Below are 21,897 nucleotides of genomic sequence, written 5' to 3'. Positions count from 1 at the left end.
AAAAATAAAATTATACACCTCTTACATACAGCAGGATGTTCTTTGTTGGCAGCAGGAATGTGTTCCTATGCATACATATTTCAATATATTCCTTTGACAATTTTTATTTTAAAGCATTTTTTAGATTCTAAAGCCCACAAGAAAATAACATATATATATATATATATATATATATATATATATATAAATGTTCTGAAGCAGGGTAGGTGACACAGATGCAACAGTCCCAATGCAGTAATGTAGAGATTTATTTCAACTCCACAGGGTTCATCAAGATGCCTGGTTCAGCTAAACAGAAGTAACAGCAAAATGCATTCACCTGGCTCAGCTGGTATAATGACTGAGGCCCCTGCCTCACTATCTCAGGGTATGGTAACACTCGGCTCTGTTATCAGCCTGTAGACTGCTGGTGTCTCTCAGCTGGGTTGTTTTGCAGAGACACTGCTGGTTCCCTCAGACTTTTATGCACCTTTAATGAGGGACTCTTTCGTCAGCTGAGCGGGCTGAGTCTTCCCTACTCTCTGTAATGGAGTGAGAGTAGGAGTAGTGAATCCCACCACCACCTATTCCCCACTACAACCAAGCCAGCCCTGATTTTACCATTTCCCAACAGTTCAGCAACTAGGCTGCTGAACAAAACAACATTATCCGGCTTTTAATATCTCGCCCAGCTTAACTTTCTGGGCGAGATATACACTCCCTCCAATACAATTCCTGCTGTCTGCCTACAATATAAAAAATAAAAGAAGGCAGCACTCCAAGTGATGAAAAAGTGGACGGTTTATTCACCCAACCAGCAGCAAAATTTCAGCTCTCTCTATGGAGCCTTTGTCTAGCTGAGTAACATGTGCAAAATCACATACATAAATAGTGGCAGTGATTAACAGGATAATAACTGAATTCATAATACAATAAAGTGCAAGTACATGAGAATACATAGAAATACAATCGCTTTGGTGATAAAATTCATCTATGATCAGATTGTAGGTCTGCTATACTATAAATACTATCATAAAAATCCATAATAAAATTCATACAGTGTCGAAAAATCATCTAAGTTTACATGATTGGTAATCAGTGTGAAACGTGAACAGGTGAGATCAATACATATCTTAATTGAAAATCCAATTAAAAACCTTTGAACGGATCAATGCTGGTTGAAGAGGCATGGTGGAGACTGCTGGCGTCCGGAAAGAGCAACGGCGCATGTGCCGCTCTATCTATTATCGCGAGATTCATACTAGTTCTGAGCAGCCTGAAGACCATATCAAAAATGGCCGCTGTGGACACAATACATCAGGGCGCATGCGCGAACCGGCGCTGCCGCCCATGTAGAATTGATGACACATAAGTGTCAAAAAGCACCGCAGTAGATAGCAGACAAGGCTGGTCCATAGATCGGGGGCCAGCGGATCAATGCCGGTCACCGAAAGGACATCTGGGTGCTGCTGTCACACCACCACCACCCCGCTCCCCAGATTGTTCAGCGTGACCGCTCCGTGTCACATAACATCCCAATGTAAATGGGATCCATATTAATGAATCAACCACATACAGTAGTGGAAGGTGCACGGATACACTGCTTCGGTGCACATAGTATCAAAATTGGTAGACAGGATTAATAAACATGGCAGCCACCCCGTCTGTCTGATGCCAATCAAGTCCCAAAAGAAAAAGGGGGCTGGAGTCGCATCATATTCAGACAGGGGTTGCCACAAAATTGCTCAGCAAAATATAATAATACACTTAAATATGAAAGGATCGCCGACACAGTTCCTCCATTCTTCACCATATATGTCCATTCGTAGTATATATTCTTAATACGGTCCTATACAGCAAAAGAAGAAAAAAGGAGAAATTATTGTAAAGCACATGTTGTTTTACACAATCCGAAGAGAAAAGGGCATGCAAGACCAGTAGTTAGACAACCCTGAATTCCACATTTAAAACCTCTGGCTTCAGAGTACCAAGGGTATAAATCCAGTAGAGTTCACGTCTCTTTAATAATTTGATTCGATCTCCACCTCGTCTTGGGGGGGATATTTGCTCCAGAATTCTAAACCTAAGATCATTTTGTGTATGTTTCGCCTCCGTGAAGTGTTTAGACACAGGAAGATCCATTTTTTGTTTTCTAATAGAATATCGATGTTGATTGAGACGGGTTTTGACGTCCCAAGTAGTCTCACCGATATAAAGAAGATTGCAGGGACAAATCAGCAAATAGATAACATACGAGGAATCGCATGTTAGGTATTGTCTGATTTTCACCCTCTGTCCCGATACCGGATGAGCGAATGAATCGCCTCTCAACATTAGCTTACAGTTAACACAATTGTAGCAGGGGTAACAACCCTTCCTGGTCGACCCAAAATATGTCTCACATGTCTCCCTAGATGTACCGATATCAGACTTCACCAATCTGTCACCCAGATTATGGCTACGTCGATATGAACAAAGGGGTGGGGATTTAAATTCCTCAACCTTTTCAAAGTTGCTAGTTAAAATTCGCCAATGTTTTTTAATTATGGCTGTGATACTTGTACTATTAGTGCTGAATTCTGAGACAAATGGAATCCGAGACTGGGACCTTCAGAATCACAGGTGCATATCCATGAAGCAAACATAATTACAAAAAACATGATGGCTGCACACCATTTTATATACACAAACAATAGAGCTAAGAAATGGGGGTCATTCTAGATAAAAGTGGTACAATGCCGACTATAAAAGAGTAATGGAAGCTCTTAGCACACATACGTGTCGGGCTCATCTACCAGGCGTCAAGGTGGCTTCTGCAGATGGGTCCGTAACACTAAATATACTGCCTCACTTTGGACTTACTTAAGCCTACAATATTTAGGGCAGTGTAGGAGCCAGCTACAAACGTACTCTGCTCAGAAGTCCCAGGTAGATAGATGGGCATGTTCAGTCTAAAAGAGGCGCTACCCTCAATATATTGCAAGAAATGTTTTACTAAAACTTAGACTGAACACGCCCATCTACCTGGGACTTCTGAGCAGAGTACATTTGTAGCTTGTTCATACACTGCCCAGAATATTGTAGGCTTCAGTAAATCTAAAGTGAGGCAGTATATTTAGTGTTAGGGACCCATCTGCGGAAGCCACCTTGACGCCTGGTAGATGGGCCCGACACATATGTGCGCTAAGAGCTTCCATTACTCATTTATAGTCGGTATTGTACCACTTTTATCTAGAATGACCCCATTTCTTAGCTCTATTGTTTGTGTATATAAAACGGTGTGCAGCTATCTTTTTTTTTGTAATTATGTTTGCTTCATGGATATGCACCTGTCATTCTGAAGGTTTTAGTCAAAATTTTCTTGCAATATCTTGAGGTAGCGCCTTTTTTAGACTGAACACACCCATCTACCTGGGACTTCTGAGAAGAGTACGTTTGTAGCTGGTTCCTACACTGCCCTGAATATTGTAGGCTTAAGTAAGTCCAAAGTGAGGCAGTATATTTAGTGTTAGGGACCCATCTGCGGAAGCCACCTTGATGCCTGGTAGATGGGCCCGACACGTATGTGCGCTAAGAGCTTTCATTGCTTTCATTGCTCATATATATATATATATATATATATATATACACATGCCACGGCACAGCCTCAAGAAAAAGTGTGTTTATTTAACCAAAAGTGACGTTGCAGTCCATACAATGGGACCTTTCTTAAGCAGTGACAAAAGTGAATGGTGCCAAGTACAAATACAAACTCAGGTGATTATTTCATGAAAACTATTAATAATATAATTTGATTTAATGTGCTAGATTTGTATTGTGTCTAAAATTTAAAAATTATGTTAAAAATATATATAAATAATATACTAGTATCCATACTGTGGACAGATTAATAACTTCCATTAACTTATGTGAATTCATATTATCTGCTTAATTTACAAAATTTCAATATTAAAAAATATATCAAAAAGTTATTTTGTCACTAAAATATCAGGTGTGCTGATTAAAAACATAATGGAGGGGGTCAAGAACTAACCGGCATGGCGCATTGCTTCCGCATTACATAAAGAAAAATGTGATACAATAATGTGATCGCATCGAAGGAGGAACACACATAGGCCGCCAGTGTCCATAGACAGATCACGTGTTCGCACCAGAAAGTGAACGCAAGCTGAGCCACAAAAGCATCCAGTCTATGCAGTCACATGATAGCAAACCTTGGAAATGATAAGAATAAATGGTGACATGGCTGCAAGAATATTATATATACCACATTTTATATTCTAGATTCTATAAAAATTGCATGTGCACATTATTATTACATAGCAACACCAATAAGTAAGCATAGCACAGCTAATAATAAATAACTTTATTTCAACAATGGAGTAAATAAAAATACAATAAATACAATGAATCAGCGGATAAAAAACACACAGGATATATAGAGAACCATAGCCCGGATGCCATACCAAAACATGTAATAAATAGATAGGCAATAGAGGGAACAAGAGCTAAGACAAGTAACAAATGCTAGTGTACAGTAAAATAATCCTGACCTCAAACCAATAAAAGACTACACTAAGCCAAATGCATATACATTTATAAAGTGCAATGTGCAGAGTACATAACAATGACAGTGTAGATAAGTATTATAATAAATAAATAATCACATAAATACCCGAGTGGTTCTCAGCAGCCCTGACGCGCGTTTCGCATATAGCTTCCTCAAGGGGTGTTAATGTAATGTGCTGACAGGGTATCTCTTATATAAACCCAATAAAAAAAATAATAGCTGGGGAGAAGAATATGTGTGGCCACACATACAGGTTGTGCGCGTGCGTTCCACAGTGGAACGCACTGTGTCACTTCCTGTTCGGATATAAAGTTCAAAGAAAGAAACTAATTTAATAAAATATGTAAATCCAGGATATAATCCGTCTACAAGGAAAGAAAAGGAGGGGAGAGCGAACCATGTAAAACTCGCTTATCATCCGAAACTGTAAAGAGAGAGTGTCATGTTCTAAAGTGGTACGCATGGAGCCGGTCACATGACCAATGGAGTGCACAGGTAAGAGACTCGGAAGTGCCAAATTGACAACTACAGCTCAAGTGGTACAACAATAGCTGCCCTGACATAAATGTACATACAAATAATATAGTTAATGGACAAGATAATTAGATAGTAGAAAGGCCCAGAAATGAATGGCAAGGTAAATAACCATGACTCTTCACAGACAAAAGGAGGATGAGAGAGCAGCTGCTAAACCACGCCAGTCCTGCTGCCCTCTGGCTTGGAGGAATCAGCACACGGCATGGCAGGCTGCGTTACCGCAGTGTTCTTCTCCAGACTCGATGTGCCCGATATGGAAACAGAGAACAGACCGATGCGGGCGGCGTGTAGAGCGCTGTGTGCCGATTGGTATCTGAGAGGTCTACTTTACAATATGATTTATGTATGGAGAGCAGTGTCTAGAGATCACACAAATGAATAAGGGTTACACTATACTAGAGCTAAAACGACTAATTAATTGAATCGAGTTATTCAACACAAAAAGTCAATGTGGTAAAGTTCCCTTGCCATTTAAGATATAATGTTGCTACTAATGTTTATGTACTACTGTTATAGCGACTGTTATTCAAACGTGCTTAATGTGTAGTGTATATATATATATATATATATATATATATATTTCAACAAATAGTTAAATTAATGAATAAATAAATAAGATGTTTAATAAATTAATGAAAAAATATAAATAAACTGAAAGATTTACAAATAAAATTAAATTGATTACCAAAATAATATGTAAAGAAATTCAACAATAGAGAAATATATAAATAAATTCATCAATAAATGCATAAATAAATTCATCAATATAAAAATATATAAAGTTATCAATGAATAAATATATTAATATAAAAATCATCTAAAATGAATCAATAAAATCATCAATAAATACATAAATTCATCAATACATTGATATATACAGTAAATAAAGTTATCAATAAATAAATATATTAAAAATGTAATACATAAATAATTAAAATCATTAAGAAATATATACAGATGTTAAAAAACAACAAAGTTTGGGAGGGAGAGCCAAGGAGAGGGATTGACAAGGAACTCTTCAGCACCCGGAACCGACGGCGGGGCCAAGAAGTCGCTGCCGATCCAGGACTCATTCATTTTAATAAATGACAATCTGTCCACAGAGTCAATGGACAGACGGGTACACTTGTCGGTGACCACCTCACCTGCCGTGCTGAATGTCCACTCAGACAGTACGCTGGTGGGCGTGCAAGACAGTACTTCCAGCTCATAATAAGCGAGGTCATGGCAGATGTCCAGCCTGGCAACCCAGTACTCAATGGGGTCGTCGGTACTCATTCTGTTGAAAGGCCAGCCGCTGGTGGTGACTGTTGCTGCTGCTGCTGCTGCTACTGGATCCCGCAGGCTGGAATAACAGCCTCATCTTACCCATAAGATCACCTGCTTGGCTGGAGATGCTTGGGCCAGCCACCTGCTTAGTGAGATGGGTGGGGAGGACTGGAGCGTGAGGCTGAGGGTTTGCCTGCTCAAGCCGGTGGAGCAGACAGGCCCGTAGGTTTTGTATTTGGGCCTCCCTCCGGCTGGCTGGGATGAACTGCTCCAGTTTCCCCTTGCAGCGAGGGTCTAAAAGGGTGGCCAACCAAAACTAATCCCTCTTCTTAATTTTCCTGACCTGGGGGTCCCTCCTGAGGCATCGCAGCATGTGGGCAGCCAGGCGTAGTAACTTCCTCACAACAAGATTGAGGACATGTGCTATGCAGGGCATGTGTATGAGACTACCAGCATGGAGGGCGGCGAGGAGGTTGCTGCCATTGTCACAGACAACCATACCTGCCTGGAGCCTTCGGGGTGTCAGCCACTTGTGGACCTGAGCCTAGAGAGTGGCCAGATCATCAGGTCCAGTGTGTCTCCGTTCCCCTAAGCTCACAAGCAGGAGTACGGCTAGGCAGCGGATGCACCCTACACTTGCATAGCTAAGGGGACACTTGCTGGGGGGCTCAACAGCGGTGGAGACAGTGGCTTGAGGGAGAGCAGCAGTTGTCCCCTGGACACCCTGTGGCAGCACCACAAACTGAGATGCGGCCACATATGATGATCCCTCCCCTGCGCTTCGGAGGGACACCCAATGGGCAGTAAAGCTTATGTATCTTCCCTTCCCATGTCTGCTGGTCCAGGCATCCATTGTCAGATGTACCCTGTCACTGACAGTGTGATCCAGCAACAGGGATACATTCTGCACAATGTGCTGTTGTAGGGCAGGGACGCCAGTCCTGGCAAAGAAATGATTGCTGGGGACACGCCATCTAGGTTAGTCCTGCTCAAATATCTGCCAGACAGACGTTGGGTGATAACGTTTGCCAGGTGCCCATTGATTGAACGCACGAATCGATCCCCCGGGGCATAGGACACGATGCGTTCAAATCCGTTGGCAACCGAAGGCTGGCTCGGGATGGCAGTGGAAGCAATAGAGGAGGGTGCAGAGAAGGGTGCAGAGGAGGCAGAGGTCTGGCTGCCGGTAACAGTATCTCTAGGAGAGGGAATGGGGGAGTGGGAATACATTGTTGGAAGGGGTTAGGGTCACTGCAGGACAGTGGCAGTAGCTGCTGTCCCCTCCGCACTGCTGCGGGCTCTGCTACGACCACCCTGCATCTGTTCCCACTCCCGCCAATGGTTGACTCTCAGGTGCTAAGTAGGGGCAGTTGTACACAGCCGAGCAACAGACCTCCCTCTCCTCACCCTGGCATGGCATAGCTGACAGATGGCAATTGTCACATGGTCTGCTGCCATGGTGAAGTAAGCCCAAACAGGCGACTTACACACCCACCTCCTGCCAGCTCCTGCTGGCATTACCAGTGGAGCCCCTGCCACTGGGCTCCCTAGTGACCTGGCGCACCGTTTGCCTCAGGTACCTACCTTCCTCATCACTGCTGCTGTCACCTGACAAGGGAGGTAGCACCTATTCAAAATCACACTCCTCTTCATCGCCTGTAATGTCAGACCCAAAGTTGACCAGTGGTTGAATGAGGGGAACAGCAGACATGGAGGTCCTGATCTGGCTCCGCAGTCCCCTCGCTGATGCCTAGGTCTGACTAGGCGAGGGGATTCTATGGCTGAAACCACCTGCACCAGTTGGAAGGGATGTCACTGGTGTACTGACGGGCGGTACTCCCTCCTGCTCCTCCATCCCTTCCAAAAGGTCCTGACCATATGGACCAAGCTCGAGCTCACTCTCCTGCATTACCACCCCCAAGATGTCCCTCTCACTGTTGTTGTCAAACAGCATTAGGGTTGATTCTTGGGGACTGGTGGCTGGTCCTGTAGGAGGTGAAGAGCTGCTTCTGCTCTGAGCAGGGGCAGAGGGGTCTGTGCCACTGGCTTGGGTCATGAATGACACCACTGCCTCTGCGTCCTGAGATGAAATGGGGCGGCTGCCACGCCCCAAAAAAATCATGGATCAGGAGGACACGCCTGCCACCTGCGGCCACCCCTGCCACCTGGGCCCGCCCCTCCGTGGGTAGAGGAACGGCCCCATGCTGGCAGCTGTCCAGCACTGGAACCAACTCCCCTACCACGACCCTGCCGGCACAACCACATCCACTCATTATTTCACCAAATAAGCAGAATGTTTTTAAAAAAACTGAAAACAAATATTGAAATAACTAGTCAGTACATACAGTGTTGTCAACTAGCGCTACACCACATAGAAATCGCAGCGGTGTTCTAGCAGTCCCGTAACCTGCTATGTAGAGTAATGTGCAGACCAGCTGTACAAAACACAAATATATAGCTATATGAAAAAGTGTAACACTGCGCGCTATAGTGCGAATAAATAGCCAAAACTACACAGAGCGCCTTCCTCCTTATCACGCAATAAACAGACCGCTACAAACATATATCTCTGTGTCCAGGTCCTACCTTCACTCAGATGTGTCTGTTGCGATACAGTGTTCTGCGATGGTCCATGTGTTTTTTCTGTATATGATACAGAGCGGGGGGAGCAGATCCAGGGGAGGATGGCTGTAGCACCGGCTGTATATTAATATTAGAATATTGGGAATTCGCCCCGGCCGGTGGCAAAATATACCCGTTATCTGTTATGCTGACGCTCACGTCTGAGCGGGTGACGTCACCGCAGGTGAGCTACGGATAGCAGTGGAGGTCATCCTATGCGTTTCGAGTGCAACGGCACTCTTCGTCAGGGAATATTGAAATAAAATAATGAGTGAGTTTGGGCAAACTTTATTGGGTTGGGGACAATGGGGCAAAAAGAAAAAAAAAATAGACACGAAACCCTAAAACAATAACACTATTACAGAGTCAAAGACTTTTTTTTTTCACAGACAAAAGACACAGACAATAATCCCTCCCTAGCAAACGAAACCCTAAAACATAGGCAAACTTTTTTTTTTTCACAGACAAAAGGCTCAGGCAATAATCCCTCCCTAACAAACTAAACACTAAATAGGAGAGAAGTAGAATGGATATCCAATATGGAAACTCTCCAACCGAAGGGGTTAAATATAGAATGGAATGTAAAGGCTGTGTGTATGGCGTGAAGATACTAGATATAATGTGTGAAGGGTGAAATAGATCTGATGTGGTTAGCAGCAGTAACACGGCATCCCGACGTATGAGTGGGATATCGGTCTTAATTTAGGTAGAAAGTATTTGCCCGCAGTTCTTGGTATATAAACAGCGTGAAGCTATTAGATAAGATACAGTACTTGCCTGTAGTTCTCAGTATATAAACAGCCTGGAGCTATCAGATGAGATATGGTACCTGCCCATAGTTCTCGGTGTATAAACACCCTGAAGCTATTAGATGAGATACAGTACCATTGGTTGCTCAGTGGTTAGCACTGGTGCCTTGCAGCGCTGGGGTCCTAGGTTTGAATATGACCAAGGACAGCATCTGCATGGAGTTTGTATGTTCTCCTGTGTTTGCATGGGTTTCTACCGGGTACTCAGGTTTCCTCCCGGACTCCAAAGACATACAGATAAGGACCTTAGATTGTGAGCCCCATTGAGGACAGCAGGATGCTAATGTCTGTAAAGCGCTGTGGACTATAGTAGCGCTATATAAAAATAAATAAATAAATAAATAATACTGTGAACTATGGGAGTGAGAGAATAATACCCCAATACTTATAAATAGGAGTTAAGGTGGATATTTTAGGATATAACATGGAGCAAAACACAGCGAGAGAAGGTTTGTGCACAAATGATGTATATAATTAATTTCAGTTTTATTTGTAAATTATAAACCTGTTTTATGTTTTAGAAATGAAAAAAAAATAAAAAAAAATAAATAAATATATATATATATATATATATATATATACATATATACAGTACAGACCAAAAGTTTGGACACACCTTCTCATTCAAAGAGTTTTCTTTATTTTCATGACTATGAAAATTGTAGATTCACACTGAAGGCATCAAAACTATGAATTAACACATGTGGAATTATATACATAACAAAAAAGTGTGAAACAACTGAAAATAGGTCATATTCTAGGTTCTTCAAAGTAACCACCTTTTGCTTTTGATTACTGCTTTGCACACTCTTGGCATTCTTTTGATGAGCTTCAAGAGGTAGTCACCTGAAATGGTCTTCCAACAGTCTTGAAGAAGTTCTGGTGTCTGAAACTGCGGGCTCTATGACTGGTGGCTGAGATCGCTGGCACTGACTGGTGGTGCTAAGACTGCAGCTGTGGCTGAGACTGTTGACTGTGGCTAATTGCTGAGATGGCTGGCACTGACTGGTGGTGCTGAGACGACTGGCACTGACTGATGGCTGAGACTGCGGGCTCTGTGACTGGTGGCTGAGATGGTTAGCACTGACTGGTGGCCGAGACTGCAGGCACTGTGACTGGTGGCTGAGATGGCTGGCACTGACTGGTGGTGCTAAGACTGCAGCTATGGCTGAGACTGTTGACTGTGTCTAATTGCTGAGACTGCTGGCACTGACTTATGGCTAAGATGACTGGCACTGACTGGTGGCTGAGACTGCGGGCACTGTGACTGATGGCTGAGATGGCTAGCACTGACTGGTGGCTCAGACTGCAGGCACTGTGACTGGTGGTTGAGATGGCTGGCACTGACTGGTGGTGCTAAGACTGCAGCTGTGGCTGAGACTGTTGACTGTGGCTAATTGCTGAGACGGCTGGCACTGACTGGTGGTGCTGAGACGACTGGCACTGACTGATGGCTGAGACTGCGGGCACTGTGAATGGTGGCTGAGATGGCTAGCACTGACTGGTGGCTGAGACTGCAGGCACTGTGACTGCTGGCTGAGATGGCTCGCACTGACTGGTGGTGCTAAGACTGCAGCTGTGGCTGAGACTATTGACTGTGGCTAATTGCTGAAACTGCTGGCACTGCCTTATGGCTAAGATGACTGGCACTGACTGGTGGCTGAGACTGCGGGTACTGTGACTGGTGGCTGAGATGGCTAGCACTGACTGGTGGCTGAGACGGTGGGCACTGATTGGTGGTTGAGACGGCGGGCACTGTGACTGGTGGCTGAGACAGCTGGCACTGACTGGTGGTGCTAAGACTGCGACTGTGTTTGAGACTGTTGACTGCGGGTAATTGCTGAGACGGCTGGCACTGACTGGTGGTGCTGAGACGGCTGGCACTGACTGGTGGCTGAGAATCCAGGCACTGTGACTGGTGGCTGAGATGGCTGGCACTGACTGGTGGTGCTGAGACCACGGCAGCAATTGGTGGCTAATACTGCTAGCAGAAGCGGCTGCTGTATCTGTGTCTGTATCTGTGTCTGACAGGACTGTAATGGTGGCGCTTGTGGGAGGTTCGGGCGGCTGTGTGGTGCACTGCGATTTAATTGGCTGGCGCGCCACGCATGCGCATTTAACGTGGCTAATCGAGCATGCGCATTTAACTCGGTGCATCACGCATTAACTCGGCGCATTGTGCATGCACATTTAACTTCGGCAGACATGCCTCGACACATCGCAGGCACAGAGGGATTATAATATATGGGATATGATAAAGATCCTGGATCTAGACTCTGGCCCATCATTATTTAGAATACCACAATGGGTCACCTGCTGGATTTTTTTTGTAACTGTCAATAATTTGCTAGCATTTTTTTCCTATGCAAGCAATGAATTACAATGCAATAGTACCAATATTCAAGGCTAATCGTGCATTTAGTCAAATAGATAATGATATCAGTGATTTAAGACACACTCACATTTGGCAATTTAAAGTTGATGACAGACCAGAATTTTCACTCAGATGAAGTACAAATTAGTTTGCATGCGATTGTTTAGTCGCATAAATGGGTTATCTCACTTCAGCAAATGGCATTTATCATGTAGAAAAGTAGTTTAGTGCTCTCATTAAGAGAAGCTAAATAGGAGTATTGCAGGTTTGATACCTTTTAATGGCTAACAAAAATAGAAGTAATTATGTTACATAGCGAGCTTTCGAGACATCACCAGTCTCTTCATCAGGCGTACTACAAGAATATATAAAGAAACAGAAATATATATATACAATAAGAACAGAGGCATGGGGGAATGAATGGACATTTGAAAAACAACAGAACAACAGAATATCAAAGATCTTGAGAATGAGTCCTTAAAGGGCTTCTGTGACCCCACTAAACTCTTTTTTTTTGGGGGGGGGTACTTATAATCCCTATCCTGCGATATATCTATACATTATGTTATTAATAATTTTCGTTCTGTAGATAAGGCAAAAAACGTACTTTTATAATATGCTAATTACCCGTCTACCAGCAAGTAGGGCGTCTACTTGCTGGTATCAGCCGCAAAAAACCACCCCCTCCTCCTGTTGATTGACAGGGCCAGCCGCGATGTCCTCCTCTCAGCTGGCCCTGTCTGCATTTCAAAAATCGCACGCTTGTCTTGATTCGGCGCAGACACTCTGAGAGAAGGAGGCTCGCCTCCTCACCAGTCCCTCAGTGCGCCTGCGCCGATTACATCTTCTCTTTCGGTGACGTCATCGGCGCAGGCGCACTAAGGGAGTGCAGAGGAGGCGAGCCTCCTTCTCTCAGAGCGCCTGCACCGAATCAAGACAGGTGCGCGATTTTTGAAATGCTGACAGGGCCAGCTGGAGGAGAAGATCGCTGCTGGCCTTGTCAATCAACAGGAGGAGGGGGCGTTTTTTTGCGGCTGCTACCAGCAAGTAGACAGCTGCTACCAGAAGTTTAGTGGGGTGACAGAAGCCCTTTAATTATCTTACAGATAAGGGGTGTGAAAGTTTTATGGTCTCTAAATTGATGTTATCGCAGAGACCTGGTGCCCCGACTATGTCTTTAGATCTTGTAGTGTGTCATAAATCCCGGGGACAAATTCAGTCCAGTATTCAAAGTGTCAAACAGTGTTATAAATTTGCATTCCCAAATTCTCTTGGCTCTTTGAGATTTGAAAATACCTTTAAATAGGAGAACTTTCATGTGTTCTTCATTGTGTTCTGGGCTACAAAAATGGTAAGCCACAGGAAAGTGTAGCTTCTTTTCTTTAATTGTGTGGTGGTGGGACCTCATCCTGGCATTGAGTTTCTGTCCTGTGTCTCCAAAATAGAGGCCCCTAACTGGGCATTTAGTGCAGAGAATCAGATAAACAACATTAGATGTAGAATATGTGAATGTCCCAGGGATCTTATAGTCCTGCTGTGTGTTAGGGATCCAGATATTATTTGCTGTCATTATATGGGAACAAATTTAGCATCTTCTTATATTACAGGGATGGGTTCCTTTTTCTCTGGTACATGGCCTTGAACTTGATCTGATCAGAATATTCCTTATATTTGGAGGTTGTCGGTATGGTAGTAAGGGGGGATCTGGGAAAATTGCTTTTAGTCGGTCATCCTTATGTAGGACATGGTGTAATTTCTGGCAGTTTTCCTCAGTACCTCTAGTTGTGGGTTGTAGGTCACAACCAGAGGTACCCGCTGGTTCTGTTTCTTTTCATTTTATTGGAGAAGTAGACTTCTGGGGATCTTGGGGGCTCTTGTGATCTGATTTTCAATTTAAGCAGGATGATAGCCCTGGTGTAAAAATGTCCTTTTCAGATATTGTAAATGCTCATTCCTGTCTAATGGGCTGGAACAGATTTGGTTATATTTTATGACTTGACTATAGATGATAGACTTTTTAGTATGTTTGGGGTGGAAGCTCTCCCATTTGAGGTATGTAGGCCGTTTAATAGGTTTTCAATACAGGGATGTCTGTATTGAGCAGTCTTGAAGTTTTTTGGGGGTGTCCAGAAAGCTGACTTCTGTGTCTGAATAGTTAAGGGTCATGTTTATGATGGGATGGGATTTGTTGAATTGTTCATGAAATTTTATCAGTTCATGTTCAGAGTCGGTCCAGATTATTAGGATGTCATTAATAAAACAAAAGTAGGCCAAGGGTTTTATGGGGCAGGATACCAAAAATACATTTTCCAGTTTTGCCATGAAGAGATTTGCATTTATTGCAGTGCCATTTTACTGCCACAATTCAATAATGACAAATGATAATTTATTTGTTTGCATAAAAGATTTTACAAGCAATAAACAAGTGTTTTCAGTACAATCATATATTGAAACAACGTGATCATCCTTTAATAGGAACCATTAGTCTAAATACGCCATAATCTAAAAACAAAAAGACAAAGTTAGTCTGTAAGTCCTCTGAAATTAAGTGAAAATACTACAGTAAAAGCAAACACAATGTAGCAGCACTCTGCAAACATAGAATATGCTATGCAATATGCAATGCTATGTTCAATATATAAATTAATATCAGTTGCTTTGCAAATATATTTTGATCAAGATTATTTGTACCCATTCACCACAGCAAGGTGGCCTCTTTCTGGATGAGAACATACTTTATATGATACCTGTGTCTTTGACAACCGGCCTCTGAATTTAGGGAGAGCAGGCTCCACAAGAATAGTGTGCTATTTGTAACCTCTCTCTAAGCCTGAAGGCTTCCAATGAAATCAGGTGGAGCAGACCATAACTATATATTACACAAATTAAAATAGCCTGTGGAAAGGATGAGTTGATTAGGAGTGCAGGGCCAAAATGGAGGCAGCCACACCTGAAAATTCATACAAACTGGATTCCAAAAAAGTTGGGACACTATACAAATCATGAATATAAAACTGAATGCAATGATGTGGAGGTGCCAACTTCTAATATTTTATTCAGAATAGAACATAAATCACGGAACAAAAGTTTAAACTGAGAAAATGTACCATTTTAAGGGAAAAATATGTTGAATCAGAATTTCATGGTGTCAACAAATCCCCAAAAAGTTGGGACAAGGCCATTTTCACCACTGTGTGGCATCTCCCCTTCTTCTTACAACACTCAACAGACGTCTGGGGACCGAGGAGACCAGTTTCTCAAGTTTAGAAATAGGAATGCTCTCCCATTCTTGTCTAATACAGGCCTCTAACTGTTCAATCGTCTTGGGCCTTCTTTGTTGCACCTTCCTCTTTATGATGCGCCAAATGTTCTCTATAGGTGAAAGATCTGAACTGCAGACTGGCCATTTCAGTACCTGGATCCTTCTCCTACACAGCCATGATGTTGTGATTGATGCAGAATGTGGTCTGGCATTATCTTGTTGAAAAATGCAGGGTCTTCCCTGAAAGAGATGACGTCTGGATGGGAGCATATGTTGTTCTAGAACCTGAATATATTTTTCTGCATTGATGGTGCCTTTCCAGACATGCAAGCTGCCCATGCCACACGCACTCATGCAACCCCATACCATCAGAGACGCAGGCTTCTGAACTGAGCATTGATAACAACTTGGGTTGTCCTTGTCCAATTTGGTCCGGATGACATGGCGTCCCAGATTTCCAAAAAGAACTTTGAATCGTGGCTCGTCTGACCACAGAACAGTCTTCCATTTTGCCATACTCCATTTTAAATGATCCCTGGCCCAGTGAAAACGCCTGAGCTTGTGGATCTTGCTTAGAAATGGCTTCTTCTTTGCACTGTAGAGTTTCAGCTGGCAACGGCGGATGGCACGGTGGATTGTGTTCACTGACAATGGTTTCTGGAAGTATTCCTGAGCCCATTCTGTGATTTCCTTTACAGTAGCATTCCTGTTTGTGGTGCAGTGTCGTTTAAGGGCCCGGAGATCACGGGCATCCAGTATGGTTTTACGGCCTTGACCCTTATGCACAGAGATTGTTCCAGATTCTCTGAATCTTCGGATGATGTTATGCACAGTTGATGATGATAGATGCAAAGTCTTTGCAATTTTTCGCTGGGTAACACCTTTCTGATATTGCTCCACTATCTTTCTGCGCAACATTGTGAGAATTGGTGATCCTCTACCCATCTTGGCTTCTGAGAGACACTGCCACTCTGAGAAGCTCTTTTTATACCCAATCATGTTGCCAATTGACCTAATTAGTGTTAATTGGTCTTCCAGCTCTTCGTTATGCTCAAATTTACTTTTTCCAGCCTCTTATTGCTACTTGTCCCAACTTTTTGGGGATTAGTTGACACCGTGAAAATTTGAATCAACGTATTTTTCCTTTAAAATGATACATTTACTCGGATTAAACGTTTGATCTGTCATCTACGTTCGATTACAAATAAAATATTGACATTTGCCATCTCCACATCATTGCATTTAGTTTTTATTCACAATTTGTATAGTGTAACAACTTTTTGGCAATCCTGTAAAATAAAGGGAATGTGCAGGTGCACGCCACGTGATACCACAAAAGTAAAAGCAAACACAATGTAACAGCTCTCTGCAATCATAGAATATTTGGACTAAAACTGTACTTACTGTATAAATGACTATAATGTATTTAACAAATATATTTTGATCAAAATAACTTATGCCCATCTACCATGGCATGGTGACCTGTTTCTGTAAATGCGCTATAAGGCTGTGTTGTTTTTGTTGAGCCCTGGTCTAAAGGAGAAAAATATAAAGCAGATAAAAAAGTCTGTCTATTCCCAGTGCCAGTCAATAATATGCAAGGTATAAAATCAGTGCCCATTTCAGTTGACATAAAACACACTAGGGAGGTAGGGATATTATTATATTGACATATTTCATTATCACTCCTTTTCTACAAAGCTTCATTCATTGCAGGATTATAGTTTCCTTTTGATAGATTTAGCATTCTATGTTTAGATAACAAGTTTAGTTTCAATTTCTATTACACAGATTAAAGAAGTGTAAGAAAAGTAGAAAGATAGAAATATGGCATCAGAAGGATATTTGCAATATTCTGCAAACCAAGCAAACAGCTGGACTTCAGACCCTGCAGGTTTTATGTAATCTACGTCGGGATAGCAATCATGATGAACTTTGCATGTTTACAAGCAGCTAAACAATCATTGCTACAATCATATATGCATAGAGTCATACAATATTCAAGCAGGTTTCATTGCTAGTGATCAGCCATCACTGATGTTATTGCTTTTACAGCTTTTATATTGTGAAAACCTCCTAATATATATCTTATGCTGAAGGGGAGCTTCAGCATTGGTTTGGCTGAGATTGGTATTGGCCTCTATCATTTACTTGATGTTATATTAAAAACTTATTATTCTCATTATTTATTTTCCTGTTTTTTATTCACTTAATTTACCACTTCAAAACATAATTTCTTAACTGTGCAGTTCCTGCGTTTCATTTGAGACTTCTAAGAAGCCATTATCCTTAATTTTTTCGAAAGAAAAATTAATTCATTTCCAGAAAGAAAGGATTTGGGGCCTACTTTCTCTCCTTGCAGAGAGCGCCTTAATCGGCGTGAGGCCATACATGCTCCTCTAGAATTCTGAAAAGAAATGGATCTAATGGATCTAATGCCACCAGCTGTAATGCAGCTATCCTCTAAGTTAATGTTCAACCCTTTAAATAGGTCTTGAGACAGATCGCAAATAATATTATGATGTGCCCAAATACTGCAATTCAACACCAATATAATGTATAGGTTGCCGTAGAAATCTCAAATAACGTCCAAAATTAGCAGAAAAAAAACACTGCAATGCAACCAGCCCCAGTGGCTGCTACAGGGCCCGTAGTAGCAGAGGGATCTGGGCCATCAGGCCTGAGCCTTGCCTGCCAGTACACATGCATATAGTAATATATAATGTGTGTGTGTGTGTGTGTTAGTCACCAGACTCCCAATAAGACCCCCATTAGACCTCTAGACCACCATATGTGAGTCCAATTAGACCTCCAAACCCCCAATTAGGCCCCCATTAGAGCTACAGACCCCCAATCAGACCCCATTAGACCTCTAGACCCCCAATAAGACCCCCATCAGAGCCTTAATCAGATCTCTATACCCCCATTAGACCTGTCCAGACCCCCAGTCAGACCTCTAGACCCCATTAGACAACTAAAGACCCCCAGTCAGACCTCCAGACCCTCCATTAGACCTCTCCAGATCCCTAATCACACCTTCAGACGCCCAGTCAGACCTCAAGACCCCTCAGTCATACCTGCAGACCCCCCATTAGACCTCTTAAGACACTCAGGCATACCTCCAGACCCCCTCCCCCCCATTAGACCACTCCAGACACCCAGTCAGACCTCCAGACTCCCCAGTCAGACCTACAGACCCCCATTAGACCTCTCCAGACCCCAAATCAGACCTCCAGACCCCCAGTCACACCTCCAGACCCCCCAGTTAGACCTCCAAATTCTCCACTTTAGACACCAGTCATACCTCCAGACCCCTTATTAGACCTACTCCAGACCCCCAGTCAGACCTCTCCAGACCTCCCATTAGACCTCTCCAGACCTCCCATTAGACCTCTCCAGACCCCGCCATTAGACCTCTCCAGACCCCGCCATTAGACCTCCATATCTGACCTCAGATCAGACTGTAAATTAATAAAGTAACAGCTCTCCTGCCACCTGTCATGGATGAAGTTGCAGGTAGCTGGAACTTATAAATAAACGACCGACTGGCTTGATCCCAAACTAAGGAGCATATAGGTGAGCCCTTTAAAACCATAATAGCTCTCCCTGACTGCTATGCACATGCAAGGGTCTCAATGGTAGACGATTGCATGCCCACGTACCTAAGACTGTGTGACACCTGAGAACCCTATAATATTGACTGGACACGACCACCGGCTCCCTGCACTTAATACGGACAGAGTCAGGGTCACCTAGAATCAAGCCAGCAAGGAAACACAATAAAGGAAAAGACTTATCTGAGCAAACAGCAGCAGCAGCCTCCAGCAGTGAACACTTCATCCAGGAAGTAGTGCAAACCGCAAAGTGAGGCAGTATAGGAGAAAATATAAAGATAGACGATTAGTCTAAATAAGTGACACCTGGCAGAAGCTAAGGAGATGACAAAGTGAAACAAAAACAAAGAACGTCATACAAAAGGTAGAGAAGAACGTCCGCCAGACCTTCTCACAGAACTGGCGGTGACAGTACCCCTCCCTCTACGGGTGGACTCCGGACACTCAGAGCCTACCTTCTCAGGATGAGACCTATGGAAAGCCCTGATGAGACGAGTGGCCTTAATGTCCGCCACTGGGGACCCACATCCTCTCCTCAGGACCATAACCCTCCCAATGAACGAGGTACTGAAGAGAACTGCGGATAATGCGAGAATCCACAATCCTAGAGACCTGGAATTCAAGATTACCATCCACAAAAATTGGAGGAGGAGGCAAAGAGGAGGGTACAGTGGGTTAGACATAAGGTTTTAATAGGGACCTGTGAAAAACATTATGGAGCTTCCAAGATCAAGACGGAAGGCAACGGGATTAATGACGGACAAGATCTTGTAAGGCCCAATAAACTTAGGACCCGACCTTTAGGAGGGAACCTTTAGTTTGATATTCTTTGTAGACAACCACACCAGATCACCCACATTCAGGTCCGGACCAGGCACACGTCTCTTATCCGCCACACGCTTATATCTCTCACTCATCCTCTTCAGATTACCCTGAATCTTTTGCCAAATAAATGACAAAGACAAGGAAAATCTCTCCTCATCAGGTAAACCAGAAGACCTCTCTCCAGAGAATGTCCAAAACTGCGGATGAAACCCATATGCACCAAAAAATGGTGACTTATCAGAGGACTCCTGGCGACTGTTATTTAAAGCAAACTCAGCAAGGGACAAAAAAGAATACCAATCCTCTTGATTCTCCACCACAAAACAGCGCAGATATGTCTTCAGATTCTGATTGACGCGTTCGATCTGACCATTCGACTGCGGGTGAAAAGCGGAAGAGAACTACAACCCAACCCCCAAGCGAGAACAGAAGGCCTTCCAGAATTTGGAAACAAATTGCGTGCCCCTATCATAAATGATGTCTGAAGGAATGTCATGCAATTTAACAATGTGATCAACAAACGCTTGCATCAGCGTCTTAGCATTGGATAACCCAGCAAAGGGAATGTAATGTGCCATTTTGCTAAAATGGTCCACTACCACCAGAATCACAGTCTTCCCCGAGGAACGAGGCAGGTCCGTAATGAAGTCCATGGACAGATGCGTCCAAGGACGGGAAGGAATGGGTAACGGGAGGAGAGAACCCGATGGCCATGAATGAGGGACCTTGGCACGAGCGCAGGTCTTGCAGGCTGCCTCAAAACCCTCAACCGTCTTACGAAGAGCCAGCCAACAGAATCTCTGAGCAATGAGATCCACTGTGGCTCTGCTCCCCGGGTTCCCAACATGGACAGTATTGTGGTGCTCCTTAAAAACCTTGCGTCGTAAAGCGAGAGGCACAAAAATCCTCCCAGGATGAGAAAGAACAGGAGCCTCTGCCTATGCTGCCTGAACCTCTGCCTCCAAATCAGGATAGAGAGTAGAGACGACCACCCCTTTAGCCAAAATGGGACCCGGGTCTTCAAAGTTCCCCCCTCCCGGAAAACAACGTGACAGGGCATCCGCCTTCACATTTTTAACCCCAGGGCGGAACATAACAGCAAAATTAAAACTAGAAAAGAACAAAGACCATCTGGCCTGTCTCGGGTTCAGATGGTTGGCCGATTCCAAGTAGGCCAGATTCTTATGGTTGGTAAACATGGTAATAGGGTGTCTGGCTCCCTCTAAGCAATGGTGCCATTCCTCAAAAGCTAATTTGATGGCCAACAACTCCCTATCTCTCACATTGTAATTTCTCTCTGCAGAGGAGAGTTTACTTGAGAAAAAGGCACACAGTTGCCATTTGGCAGGAGATAAGACCGCACCCACACCCTCCTCAGAAGCATCCACCTCAACAATAAAAGCTAGAGAGACAACAGGTTGTACCAAAATAGGAGCGAAACCAAATCTCTCTTTAATACTAGAAAAGGCTTTAAGCGCATCTACCGACCATGAGGAAAAATCCACCCCCTTTTCAGTCATATCAGTGAGTGGCGTAACAACAGAGGAATAATTCAAAATGAACTTTCTGTAATAATTGGCAAAACCCAAAAACTGCATCAGCGCCTTCTGATTCTCAGAAATCTCCCAATCAAGCACACCGCGGACGTTCTCAGGGTCCATCCAAAAATGAGAAGCGGAGAGCAGAAAACCAAGAAATTTAATCTCCGGAACCGCAAACACACATTTTTCCAGTTTAGCGTACAATTTATTCTCCCGCAGAATCAGCAAGACCTGACATTAGTGGTCCCGATGAGTCTTGAAATCAGGAGAAAAAAACAAAATGTCATCTAGGTACACCAGTACAAATTTCCCCATTAAATGATAAAAAATGCTGTTCACAAAATGTTGGAAGACGGCCGGAGCATTCATGAAACCAAAGGGCATAACCAAATTCTCGAAATGACCCTCAGGGGTATTGAAGGCCGTCTTCCATTCATCCCCTTCCCTGACTCTAACTTGGTTGTATGCCCCTCTTAAATCCAACTTAGAAAAAAC

Source organism: Bufo gargarizans, chromosome 2 (genome assembly GCF_014858855.1).
Source record: "Bufo gargarizans isolate SCDJY-AF-19 chromosome 2, ASM1485885v1, whole genome shotgun sequence".
Classification (NCBI taxonomy): domain Eukaryota; kingdom Metazoa; phylum Chordata; class Amphibia; order Anura; family Bufonidae; genus Bufo; species Bufo gargarizans.
This window is presented reverse-complemented; position numbering follows the sequence as displayed.